The sequence below is a fragment of the Oryctolagus cuniculus genome, chromosome 5 (genome assembly GCF_964237555.1).
Source record: "Oryctolagus cuniculus chromosome 5, mOryCun1.1, whole genome shotgun sequence".
Lineage (NCBI taxonomy): Eukaryota > Metazoa > Chordata > Mammalia > Lagomorpha > Leporidae > Oryctolagus > Oryctolagus cuniculus.
This window is the reverse complement of record NC_091436.1, coordinates 136,041,370-136,055,269: the sequence shown is the minus strand read 5'-3', so window position 1 is coordinate 136,055,269 and position 13,900 is coordinate 136,041,370.

Sequence of the window (13,900 nt, the reverse complement as noted above, 5' to 3'; positions counted from 1 at the left end):
TTGCGATCACAGGCATCCACGGTTCTGGGCTAGAAATTCTGGCCAGAGTCAGATCACATCGGCCCTGGTACCCCTTGAAGAGGGCCTGGCTTTCACCTACCAGATGACAAATGTTAACTTGGGGAATGGGGGCCAGCATGATGGCGCACCTGTTCAAGTCCTGGCTGCTCCTCTTTGGATCCAGCTCCCTGATAATGTTCCGAGGAGGACAGCAAAAGATGGCTCAAGTACTTGGGTCCTTGCTAACCATGTGGGAGACCTGATGGAGTTCCTGGCTTCAGCCTGGTCCAGAACTGGCTGTTGTGGCCATTTTGGGAAGTGAACCAGTAGATGGAAGACAATTGTCTCTCTCTTTCCCTTTTCTGTGTTTCAAATAAACAAATCCTTTGTTAAAAAAAAAAAATACTAGGGAATGACACAATCATTTTAGCATTTTAGAAAAATTTTTCTGATAGTTAAAACAATGGACTTGGAAATAATTGAGGCAAATCTGCTGGTTAAAGTCTGTAGCATATTATGTCAAGATTGAAAAGTTGCACATGCACACACCACCCTCTTGCAGCAACACAGCAATGATTTAAGGGAGAGATGACAGGTGCCTGAATTAAATCACAGTCACAGAGATGGGAAAGCTAAGTTGCTGAGATAATTAGGAAGTAGAATCTAAAGGATCTGGCTACTTCTTACGTATAGGAAGGTGAGAAGATGGATAATACCCAGGTTTTGTGAGAAATACCCTCATCTGTCCACTCAAGAGATGGACTCGGACTCAGGAATTACAGTGAAAGCAAGTTTACTATTGGTTTTGAAAGATCAGGTGTCTGATGAGCAGGCACACCCTGAGCAGTTACAGCAATTTATATCCTAGCATGCAGGTCCCTCCCCCAGTTCCTCATTGGCTGAGTACTAGGCTGTGTACAACCTTCCCTAATGTTGCCTCTGTTACAAAGCTACCTTCCTCCTGCCTTCTCTGGATTTATTTTCTTCTTGTGAGTTGGCTACTCCATACATCCTCTTTGCCTAGTGAGTTTTGTGCATCTGCAGCTCAGCTAACAGTAATTTTCCATTCTGTGTTGAAAATGGACCACTCGACATTTTCCTAGAGGTTTCCAGCAGGGGTGACTGGGTGGGTGGTCAGTGACAGACTGGATTGGAGCAAAATGGAGGGCTTTATAAAGGAGGAGGTTTAAACAGGAAGAGAGTGAGCTTGATCCTGTACCTGTTGAATTAGAGATGCCAATGGAACAGCCAGCCCAAGCCACACCGGAAGCTGTGAGGTGTAGGAATACAGACCCCAGGTGCAGGCTGAAGAACTTGTCCTTGGGAGTCAACGGCACAAATGCTGAAGCAGAGGCCATGGATAAAATCACTCGATAGACCACGCAAAAAGAGCATGAAGTGGAGACAAGGACCTAGATCTGCAGGGTTCAGACCTCAAGTCTCACACCAGTTATCAACCGGGATCCAGTCAGGAACACATCACCACTCAGGTACTTAAGATGGGAGAAGTTAATAGAATTAGATACAAAGGTGTTATAAGGGCAAGAAGCACAAAAGGGAGAAGGGGACTTGGCTGGAAGAGCCAATGGAAAGGTGGAGCCGAGATCTGAAATCAGATGCTCCTATGGCCCCTTGCTAGAATCCCTGGGTCTACACCTGCTGCTGCCCTGCGGGAGACACCACCTGAGCAGCTCTGATCTACTGAAAAGGTGCCACTGAGGTTGGAATCATTGCAAAGATCTGGCTGGAGTCCAGAATCACCCCTTCTTCCAGGTGCTACAACTGCCAGCAACTGCCAGCGGCTGTCCCCGGGTTAGAGGCTGAAGCAGGAGGCCCCCAGGTTTCTCCTGCCTGCTGATCTACCAGTGCCTCCTGTGGGCAGACTCCAACAGGAAGTCAGCAGGCCAGGAAGTCTGGGAGGCCGTACCTGGCTGACTGGTCTTAGGCAGGGCAGTAAAGAACAGGGTACAAAAGGGTGGGTGTGGCACTGAGAGACAATAGACAATACCCAGTACAATGGAATATGCTAATTTGTAACAGTCTAGTGGCACCAGGAGAAGACAGAGCGCCAGCTCAGAGAACAAGGAGATCCGAGAAATCAAGAGGGCGATACGCGTTACTGAATGCTGCTCACAAGTCCAGGAAGGACTGGAGAATGTCCCTGGGCTTAGAGATTATGCGACGACGGCTGACAAATTTACTGAGAACAGTTTCAGTGTTGTGGTGGGAGTCGACTCCAGATTGTGGTGGGCTGAGAAGTAAGTGGGAGGTGAGGAAGAAACTGTGGTGGATTTGCTCCAAGTTTGATGGGGAGGAGAAGACAGAAGGGTGGGGGAAGAGGCAGTGAGAAAGATCTAATGTGGCAATTAAGTAACCTAAGAAATTAATCTATGCACATGTGTTCCTCAGTTTTCCTGAGACTTTCAGAAACTATACCCCTTTAGTAAACAAGTGACAGCAGCAATAACAGCCAAAACAAGAAGCAAAAACAACCCCGTGCTCTTCTGCATACTCTGTAACGGCAATGTGTATTTATGTGTGTGTGCAGCTGGGTGGTGGGGACAGGCGTCAGGGGAGGGGGAGGGCTTAGAAATCGTTTCAACATTCCAGAAAACCAAAGAACATCTTCCCTGTGGACTAACCCATCAGTAGTTCAACGGGGAGACTCCGGCCCTTTGGATATTGGACAGGAAGCCTAGGGCAGCCCCAGGGCAGTAGGGGAGACTGGGGCACACAGCCACCCCTGGTTCTGTAACAGGGGTCCGCCAGCTCGTTCTGTAAAGAGCCTCGAAGACTTGCAGGCTTTGTATGTTAGCCAGTCTCTGTCCTGAGTATTCACTGTGGCCAGAGAACAGCCATGGGCAACGTGGAAGTCGAACAGTGGCCTGTTCCTAGCTCCCTCCAAGCTTTCTCTCCCTCTTTGTGGGCAGCTCCTTATGTCTCTCTTCTCTCCGCTGTTTTGTTTTTTTTTTTTGTTTTTTTTTTTTTTTTTTAGATTTACTTATTTATCTAAAAGGCAGAGTGACAGAGACAGAGAGAGAGGCATGATATCTTTCATCTGCAGGTTCACTTCTCAAATGTCTGCCACAGCCACAGCCTCAGTCCAGGGTCCTGGACCTCCATCCGGATCTCCCATAAGGTGGCAGGGGTCCAAGAACTTGGGCCATGTTCCTCTGCTTTCCCAAGCGCATTAGCAGGGAACTGGATGGGAAAAGGAGTAGCCAGGACTTGAACCGACGCCCCATATGGGCTGCCAGCATTGTAGGCAGAGGTTTAACCTGCTGTGCAACAACACCAGCCTCTCTGCTCCTCTTTAAATATCGGTGTTCCTTGGACTTTTGTCTCTAACACACTTTTATCTGTGGACGTTCCATTTTAAATTTCATATAATCTCCACGTGTTATAAAATATTCTTTTTTCAACCATTTAAAAAACACGAAAACCATTCTTAGCTCTTAGGCTATGTAAAACAGGCAGTGGGCTGGATTTTGCCATAGCTTGCTGAGTGCTGTCTATGTGTGGTCAGAATTGGGATGGAAACCTAAAATAAACCCACCCTTCAAAGAGGAGCCCCGGGACCGTCAACTGGGTAATGAACACTTGGTGCCCAGAGAATGTGGGTGGGGTGGAAGGCCTTAGGAACAGGTGGAGCAGCAGACACTGTGATAGCTCGGGTCGGGGGAATGAGACAGAGGGCTGAGTTCTCCCGAGAGCAGAGTGTGAGGTGTGGTCAGCTCCCTTGTCTCCCTTCTATTGTCCCAGCTCAAGCATTTGTAAGTAGTTTTCTTTTTTTTTTTCTTTTTTTTAAGATTTATTTGGAAGACAGAGTTACAGAGAGAGGCAGAGATAGAGAGAGAGAGAGAGGTCTTCTATCTGCTGGTTCATTCCCCAGATGGCTGCAACAGCCAGAGCTGCACCGATTGAAAGCCAGGAGCCAAGAGCTTCTTCCAAGTCTCCCACGTGGGTGCAGGGGCCCAAGGACTTAGCAGAGAACTGGATCAGAAGAGGAGCAGCCGGGACTAGAACTGGTGCCCATATGGGATGCCGGCGCTTCAGGCCAGGGTTTTAACCCGCTGCGCCACAGCTCCAGCCCCAGTAAGTAGTTTTCTGTCCGTGCGCCTCTTCCTCCAGCAGGACCTCCCAGCAACCTCCAGCCTAGATCTCTCAGAGAGGGGCTCTCATCAGCCTGGGGAAGTGATCATCGTGGGCAAGAGCGGAGCAAGACAGCCAGTTCTGCATCTCGGAATTCGCTGCTTTTGCATTAGAAATGTGACTGCCCCTGCAATCCAGGAGGCTGTGACTGTCAATGCTCAGCTCTCCTGCCCTGTTCTGGCACTGCCCCATTTTTTTCCCAGCAGAGCCAAATTTCTTGAAAAGGTCATGGGCAGCCATGACCCTCGTTTCATACTTGCCAGTTAATCCTCAACCCTCACAATGAAAACTGCCACGGATATTTTGTGTGGCTGAAGCAAACGGACTCTTGACAGCCTCTGCAATATGGCCACGGCTGGCCATGCCCTCTCTCCTAAAAAGGCCTGTTTGCTGGCCCGCGGACGGCACTCTCTCCCACTTCTTGAGCGTCCCCTTGTCAGGCTCCTCTCAGGAAGCTTTTCTTTCCCTGGGGTCTTGTCCTCAGCCTCTGCCCTCCTTGCACTGCACACTTCCCTGCTCCGTCTCCTTTACTCCCCAAGATGCCACTTCCTGACATCTTCCAAACCCACTCTTCAGCTCAGCCCTGCTCTCCACTCACACCACCCCACGTCCAGTGCGTCCCATCATCTCCGCCTGGACATTGTGCAACAGTGGTTCTCAAACCACATTCTCCACAGGATATAACAGTGTTCCTCAAGCATTAAAAAATATGTAAGTTTGGGGCTGGCCCTGTAGTGCAGCAGGTTAATGCCCTGGTCTGGAGCTCCAGCATCCCATATGGGTGCCGGTTCAAGTTCTGGCTGCTCCACTTCCAATCCAGCTCCCAGCTAATGTGCCTGGAGAAGCAGTAAAGGATGGCCCAAGTCCTTGGGCCCCTGCACCCACATGGGAGACCCGGAGGAAGCTCCTAGCTCCTGGCTTCAGAATGGCATAGCTCCGGCCGTTTCGGAGATGGAAGACTCTTCGTGTGTGTGTGTGTGTGTGTGTGTGTGTATGTCTTTACGTCTCTCTCTAACTCTTTCTTTTTTTTTTTTTTTTAATTTTTTGACAGGCAGAGTGGACAGTGAGAGAGAGAGACAGAGAGAAAGGTCTTCCTTTGTCGTTGGTTCACCCTCCAATGGCCGCCGCGGCTGGCATGCTGTGGCCGGTGCACCACGCTGATCCAAAGGCAGGAGCCAGGTGCTTCTCCTGGTCTCCCATGGGGTGCAGGGCCCAAGCACTTGGGCCATCCTCCACTGCACTCCCAGGCCACAGCAGAGAGCTGGCCTGGAAGAGGGGCAACCAGGACAAGATCCGGAGCCCCGACCGGGACTAGAACCCAGTGTGCCGGCACCGCAAGGCGGAAGATTAGCCTATTGAGCCACGGCGCCGGCCTCTCTCTAACTTTCAAATGAATAAAATAAATCTTAAAAAATGTAAATTTGATGGTAGTAATCTTGCATCTTAAAATCCATTTCAACATAGACAAAACACCAAACATTCACACAATGTTTTTTATTATGAAATAATTTATTACATTCAATATGGCAATTTACATGCAAACAATAGAAACCAATTCTGGCTAACTTAAATTTTTGTTTTGTTTGTTTGTTTGTTTGTTTAACAGACAGAGTGGACAGTGAGAGAAAGAGAGACAGAGAGAAAGGTCTTCCTTTTCCGTTGGTTCACCCCGCAATGGCTGCTGCAGCCTGCGCACCGCGCTGATCCAAAGCCAGGAGCCAGGTGCTTCTTCTGGTTTCCCATGTGGGTGCAGGGCCCAAGCACTTGGGCCATCCTCCACTGCACTCCAGGGCCACAGCAGAGAGCTGGCCTGGAAGAGGGGCAACTGGGACAGAATCCAGCACCCCAACTGGGACTAGAACCTGGTGTGCCGGCGCCGCTAGGCGGAGGATTAGCCTATTGAGCCGCAGCGCCGCCCTAAAATTTTTTTTAAAGATGTAAAGGCTTGGGGCTGGCACTGTGGCACAGCAGGTTAAAGCCCTGGCCTGAAGCATTGGCATCCCATTTGGGTGCCGGTTCTAGTCCTGGCTGCTCCTCTTCCGATCCAGCTCTCTGCTATGCCCTGGGATAGCAATAGAAGATGGCCCAAGTCCTTGGGCCCCTGCACCCACGTGGGAGACCTGGAAGAAGCTCTTGGCTCCTGGCTTTGGATCAGCGCAGCTCCAGCCATTGCACCCATCTGGGGAATGAACCTGCGGATGGAAGACCTCTCTCTCTTTCTCTACCTCTCTTTGTCTTTCAAATAAATAAAATAAATATTTTTTAAAAAAGATGTAAAGGCAGAGTGACAGAGAAAGGGAGAAACAGAAAGAGAGAGAGGGAGGGAGAGAGAGGTCTTCCATCTGCTGATTCATTCCCCAAAAGTCCAACACATTTGGGGCTAGACCAGACTGAAGCCAGGAGCCAGGAACTCCGTCTGCATCTCCCACATAGGTGGCAGGGGCCAAATACTTGGACCATCATCTGCTGCCTTCCCAAGTGCACTAGCAGGAAGCTGGTATGGAAATTTTTCAATGGGGAGTCATTAGAAAGAAACTGAGCTAGCTCCTGGATTCAGAATACCCACAGGGGCCTCAGCAGCTGGAGCTGTGTTGCCAGTGATACATTCCCCTGCAAAGGTTTCCAGCCTTTCTGTCCTTCAAGCTTCCCATTGCTGGGGGATAACTTGACCAGCTCAGCTTGTGCTAGGTGCATTTGGCTGCATCTATTAGCTGTGACCAGGGATGACGTCACCTCAACTTATCAGGGCTATTCCTAGAAAAGGGAGAATCGTTATCAACCAAGCAAGCACTCAGTGCAGCTGTCTTCAACAGACGGCATCCCAGGCTGTATGAGGTCATCTGAGGCACAAACGCGAAGCTGAATCTGTGTGAAGGTGTGGGCGTTTGCTCAGCGGTTAAGACACTGCCTGGGATGCCTACGCTGCCCATACCCCCACCAGAGTACCTGGGCTTTGGTCCTGGCTCCCGTCCTGATTCTGGCCTCCTGCTGACCATTAGCACCCCAGGAGGCAGCAGGTGATGGGCTCAGGTAATTGGGTTCCTGCCACCCTCGTGAGTGACCTGAACTGAGTCGCAGGCTACCAGCTTTAGCCTGGCCCACACGTGGTTGCTGCATTTGAGGAGTGAATCAGCAGATAGAAGATCGCTCTCTGTCTTTCCGCCTTTCCAATAATAAAATAATTATAACTCCGTGTTTCAATGCCCAGATCACATTTCCCCACCAGCTGTTTGACCGACACATGTCATCTACTTGAGGATCATCGCTCTGTCATATCTCTTACCGCATGTTTAAAGTATATGTATTAGATGATTCAATATTAATTTAGTAATAAAATGAATATTTATAATCCACTAATTTGCTTTACATATATCACTAAAAGAAGTACTTTTTGGTTTTTTTTAATCATTTTGCTATGAAAAATTTCAAACATAGACAAAAGAGAAGACCCTCATAAACCCGAATGTATCTATATACATGGGTTTAATTTTTTTTGCATCAAAATAAAGTTATCTTTAAATTTCCACAAACTTTTTAGGTACCTTCATATTTTCACAAATTTCAATAATTGCCAACATTCTAATAATTCTTCCATTTTCACATATTCTTCTGTTCTGCAACTTTCTTTTTTTCTTGGCATATTTTAAACAAATTCTGTCAAGACATTTCAGCAGCAAATACTTCTAAGCGTATCTATAATAAATAATAATGTTTCTTTTAACATAACTATAATACCATCACCCCAACCAACAAAATGAAAAACAATTGCTTAACTTCATTTAACTCAATCTGTGTTCATTTCCCCTAATTATCTCAAAAATGTCAAAGAGAATGAAGTTTTAAGTGAAAAGTAGCATCTTGTGGCTTTCAAACTCTGCCTTTGGTTAACAAACAGATTGATGCCTTTCAGCTGGAACCGCCATCTTCCAGTAACTCACCAAGACGAAAACTCAAAGAGGAGATGCACCCGATGCTGTTCCCCACAGAAAGCGTGGAGCTGTTCCTCTGGCCACACATACACACGCGTCTGCACTGCAGACACCAGGGGAACGGGCACTGCTCAGACAGGACTGCGTATGTTACCAGGGCAACACTGGCGGGGTCTTCCTTGAGACCCAGCATGCTGTTGGCCTTACTGGAAACAAACCAGTGAAGGGCAAGATTCTCACCAAGAGAATTCATGTGTGTGTTGAGCGCATGAAGCACTGTAAGAGCAGAGACGGCTTCATGAAACGTATGAAGGAAAAGGGTCAGAGAAAGAAGGAAGCCAAAGAGAAAGCTACACGGGTTCAAGTGCAGCGTCAGCCTGCTCTACCCAGGGAAGCCCACGCTGTCAGAACCCATGGAAGGAGCCTGAGCTGCTGGAACCCATTCCCTATAAGCCCATGGCATAATAAGTGTAAAGGGGGACCCCGGGGGTGGGGCAGCAGGTTAGGCTGCTGCTTCTGATGCCTGCACCCCAGAGTCTTGGCTGCTCGGCTTCCGATCCAGCTTCCTGCTGTTTCACCTGGGAAGGCAGTGGGAGATGGCCCAAATACTTGGACCCCTTCCACTCATGTGAGAGACCATGATGAAGTTCTAGGCTCCTGGCTTCAGCCTGGCCCAGCCCTGGCTGTTGCTGCCACTTGAATGGAAAATCTATTTCTTTTTTTTTTTTTCTCTCTCTCTCTGCCTCTCTCCACCTTTCAAATAAATAATTTTTTAAAAGATTTTTTTATTATTTATTTGAGAGGTAGAGTTACAGAGAGAGGTAAAGACAGAGAGGTCTCCCATCCACTGGTTCACTCCCCATATAGCTACAACAGTCAGAGCTGGGCCCATCTGAAGCCAGGAGCCAGAAGCTTCTTCCAGGTCTCGCATGTGGGTGCAGGGGCCCAGGCACTTGAGTCATCCTTGGCTGCTTTCCCAGGCACATTAACAGGGAGTTGGATCGGAAGTGAAACAGCCAGGACACAAACCGGTGCCCATATGGGATGCTGGCACTGTAGGTGGCAGCTTTACCTGCTACGCCACAGCACTGGCCCCAGATCTTTATTTTTAAAGTATAAAAACATAATAAAAGACCTCTTGGCTATTAAAGTAAAACCAAATTGGTGAGTTTTCTATTTTACACTATGTCTCATAAATCTTAGTTTGATAATAAATTTTAGTTTTAGAATTCCATAGGCAAGTAAGTTCAGGAATTGCTACCCCAAGTGTATCTCAAACTCAAGATTTGCAAAACTAAACTGATCCCTTTCCTTCCCCACATCTTCCAGCTCCTACTGTTCAGGCCTCTGTAAATAACAACTGTGTAACCAGTCACTGAGCTACAAATGTGGAAGTCATCCTTGATAACTCCACCTTCCTCAGGGTTCCCATCCAAACGGCCACCAAATCTTAACAATTCTGTCTCTTTAAAACCTGTCCTTCCTTCTCTTTCTTTTTCTAAGATGCATTTATTTAATTGAAGGGCAGAGAGTCAGAGAGAGACTTTTCATTTACTGATTCACTTCCCAAATGACCCCCACCAACCTGGCCAGGCTGAGGCCAGCAGCCCAGAATTCCATCTTGGTCTCCCACATGGGTGGCAGGGGTCCAGGTACTGGAACCATCACCTGCTGCCTCCCAGGACACATTAGCAGGAAAACCGTATCAAAAGCAGAGTACCCAGAACTCAAACTGGTACTCTAAACCAATACTAGGGGCACAGCAGCAGCTTAACTAGCTGCCCTGAGACGCTGCTCTCAGCCTTCTTTTTCTTTCCAAACCCATCGGTCCAGGCTCTCATTTGTTTTTTCCTTGGATTCTTGCAACTTTCTTTCATTTGATCTCTCAGCTTCAAGTTGCACTATTTCTCATATGCTGCCAGAGGTAATTTTCTACTATGCGTATTTGGTAGGACTGTACTTTTACATGAACACAGTGATTCCCCACAATCTGCTGTCCTTGGCATGACCCTTAGTGATCTGGACCCTTCTCACCTACTTCCAAATGTCTCACCTCCCCCAGGAAGCCTTCTGAGAACCCAGAGTTCCGATTAGGAGCCTCTGCAGTATGTTTCCATAGTGCTCTGTGCCTGACGCCATCATTCAAAAAAAAAAAAAAAAAAAAGATTAGTATATTATTTCTTTGAAAGGCAGAGCGACAGAGAGAGAGTAAGAAGAGATCTTCCTTGGGCCGGCGCTGTGGCTCACTTGGCTAATCCTCCGCCTGCAGCACTGGCATCCCATATGGGCACCAGGTTCTAGTCCCGGTTGCTCCTCTTCCACTCCAGCTCTCTGCTGTGGCCCTGGAAGGCAGTGGAGGATGGCCCAAGTGCTTGAGCCCCTGCACCCACGTGGGAGACCAGGAAAGAAGTTCCTAGTTCCTGGCTCCTGGCTTTGGATCGGCACAGCGCCGGCCGTGGCGGCCGTTTGGAGAGTGAACCAACAGAAGGAAGACCTTTCTCTCTGTCTCTCTCTCTCACTGTCTAACTCTACCTGTCAAATAAAAAAAAGAAGAAGAGATCTTCCATCTGCTGGTTCACTCCCCAAACGCTGCAACAGCCAGGTCTGGGCCAGGCTGAAGGCAAGAGCCAGGAACCCCATCCAGTCTCCCATGGGGGTGGCAGGGGCCCAAATACCTGGGCCATCATCTGCCTCTTTCCCAGGTGTGTTAGCAAGGAGCTGGATCAGAAGTGGAGCTGAGACTCAAACCGGTGCTCTGATATGGAATGCCAGCATTGCAGGTGGTGGCTTAACCTACTACGCCTCGATGCCTCCCTGACACCATCACTGTTACTACAGCATTCTGTTCTGTGTATCAGTTTGCTTCACAGTCACCTCACCTCCACTGCAAGGTCCTAAAAGAACGGTGTTTGCTTTTTTGTATTCCTAGTAACTACCAAGCAGTGGCCACTTGTTTGGTGAACAAATGGATTGCCAGTCACTGAAGGTTCTGAGGCTGAGACATGGAGAGTGTTAAGTATTAGAGGGTGGTGGACTGTCCCTTCTTCTCCTTTTTTAAAATATTTTATTTATTTGAGAGGTAGAGTTACATATAGTGAGAGGGAGAAACAGAGAGAAAGATCTTCCATCCACTGGTTCACTCCCCAAATGACAGCATAAGCCAGAACTGGGCCAATCTGGAGCCAGGAGCCAGGAGCTTCTTCTGGGTCTCCCATGAGGGTGCAGGGGCCCAAGGACTTGGGGCATCTTCTATTGCTTTCCCAGGTGATAGCAGAGAGCTGGATTGGAAGAGAAGCAACTGGGTCTCAAATTGGTGCCCATATGGGTTGCTGGCACTGCAGGTGGAGGATTAACCTATGAACCACAGCACCAGCCCCCAGACTGTCCCTTCTAACAGATGTTTCAGCAATGAACCTCAGTGGGCACATCTAGTGGCTACCTAAAAAACACCTTGTGGCCCTCACTGCATTCACAATGCACCCCACCACCCTTCCAATTCCATTCTAGCTCCCTCCCAGATTCCCAATCCACTGCTATGCCATCTCCTACTTCAGAGGGCAAACCTAGCCACCCAGCTCCTCATTTCCAGTTCAGTTTCTTGCTCCACATTTGTATTCATCTTTCCTTTTTAGCTGTAGTAATATGAAGTAGCAATCTTCACAACTACTTTATAAGGTAAGAACGTATTATCCTCAAATAAACAAGAAAACTATGGGGCCGGCATTGTGGTGCAGCAGGGTAAGCCACTGCCTAAAATGCCAGCATCCCATAGGTGCACCGGTTCCAGTCCCAGCTGTTCCACTTCTGATCCAGCTCTCTGCTAATGAAGCTGGGAAACAGCAGGAGAGGCTCAAGTGCTTGGCCTCTACCTCCCACGTGGGCAACCCAGATGGAACTTCAGACCCCTGGCTTCAGCCTGGCCCAGCCCTGGCTATTGCAAGCATTTGCAGAGTGAATCAGCTGATGGAAGAGCTCTCTCTCTGTCTCTGTCTCTCTTCTATTACTCTGCCTTTCAAATAAATAAGTAAATAAATATTTTTAGAAATCTGCAGCTAAAGAAGCGTCATTCACTTAGCTACTTAGTAAATACGTATAAGCCATGCTCTATGTGCCTGTCAGTATACTGTGCATCAGACACCTGCTACCGTCAAACTTGCATTCTTAGGGAAACAGAGACATTAAACATGTAAACACACACATCTATAATAGTAAGAGATACTATCAAGGAAAGGAACTGAAATCCTCAGACAGACTAACTAGAGTGGGGAGCCTAGGCGTCTTCAGGTGAGACCCGAAGGGTGAGCAGTGGTTAGCCTGGGGGAAGGTGGGCAGCAGAGTTCCAGCTGAGAGGAGGACACACGTGAGGCCCTGAGGCAGGGAGTGGACCAGCTCCTTTAGGGAAATGAAGGCAGACCAGTGCAGCTGGAAGACAAGTAGTGAGCAGGAGAGGACGGCAGATGAGGCCAGATAGGCAGAAACCAGGCCACGTGAAGCCTTAGGGATCACAGTGGGAAGTCTGGGTTCTCTTCTAAGCACAACTCATTTCAATGCTGTGTCTGTTGCTTCTCATCTCCTGGCTGAGTGCGCGCTAGGTTCCTACCTGACCAACCTGTAATCTCTCCAAAGCCACTCCACAGTTACCAATGAAAGGAAGAAATTCTACAAATAAAGTTTCCTGCTTTCATTTCCCCTCTCAAAAAACATAAATCCCCTTTTGACTATATTCAGCCTGAATGACTTAGCCTGGGTTTTAGGTCCTGTGTGTTTTGTTCTGGATTCTATCCCCACACTATAGAAATTGCTATTCAGGGGCCAGCACTGTGGCACAGAAGGTTAAGCCTCCACCTGCAGTGTCAGCATCCCATTTGGGCATCGGTTCAAGTCCCGGCAGCTCCACTTCGATCCAGCTTCCTGCTAATGCACCTAGGAAAGCCGTGGAGGATTGCCCAAGTCCTTGGGCCCCTGCACCCATGTGGGAGATTGGGAAGAAGCTCCTGGCTCCTGGCTTTAGCCTGGCCCAGCTCCAGCCATTCCAGCCATTTAGGGAGTGAACCAGTGGCTGGAAGATCTGTCTTTCTCTCTTTCCCCTCATCTGCCTTCTCTCTCTGTATCTCTGCCTTTCAAATAAATAAATATATTTTTAAAAAAAGAAATTGCTATTCAGTATCAACAACGCCCCCCATTATGACCTCTCTTAATCTGTTTTTCTGTTGCTATAACCAAATGCCACAGACTGGGTAATTTATACAGAACAGAGCTTTACTAAGCTTATAGATCTGGAGGCTGGGAACTCCAAATGCATGACACCATCCTCTGCTCAGCTCAGCATCTGGTGAGGGCCTTTCACTGGGTCATGGCATGGCGGAAGCATGGCACCACAAGATAAAACAACACAGGCCGGCGGGGGCAGGGGGTTTGTTTTAAAAAAATTATTTATTTATTTGAAAGAGCTACATGGAGAGAGAAGGAGAGGCAGAGAGAAAGAGAGAGAGAGAGAGGTCTTCCATCTGCTGGTTCACTCCCTAATTGGCAACAACGGCCGGAGCTGCATCGATCCAAAGCCAGGAGCCAGGAGCTTCTTCAGGGTCTCCCATGTAGGTGCAGGGGCCCAAGGACTTGGGCCATCTTCTACTGCTTTCCCAGGCCACAGCAGAGAGCTTGATCAGAAGTGGAGCAGCCAGGATTCGAACAGGCGCTCAGAAGTGGAGCAGCCAGGATTCGAACAGGCGCCCATATGGGATGCCAGCACTGCAGGCGACAGCTTTACCCTCTAAGCCACAGCGCCAGACCTGGTTCCACTTCTTAACACCTCACAGTGA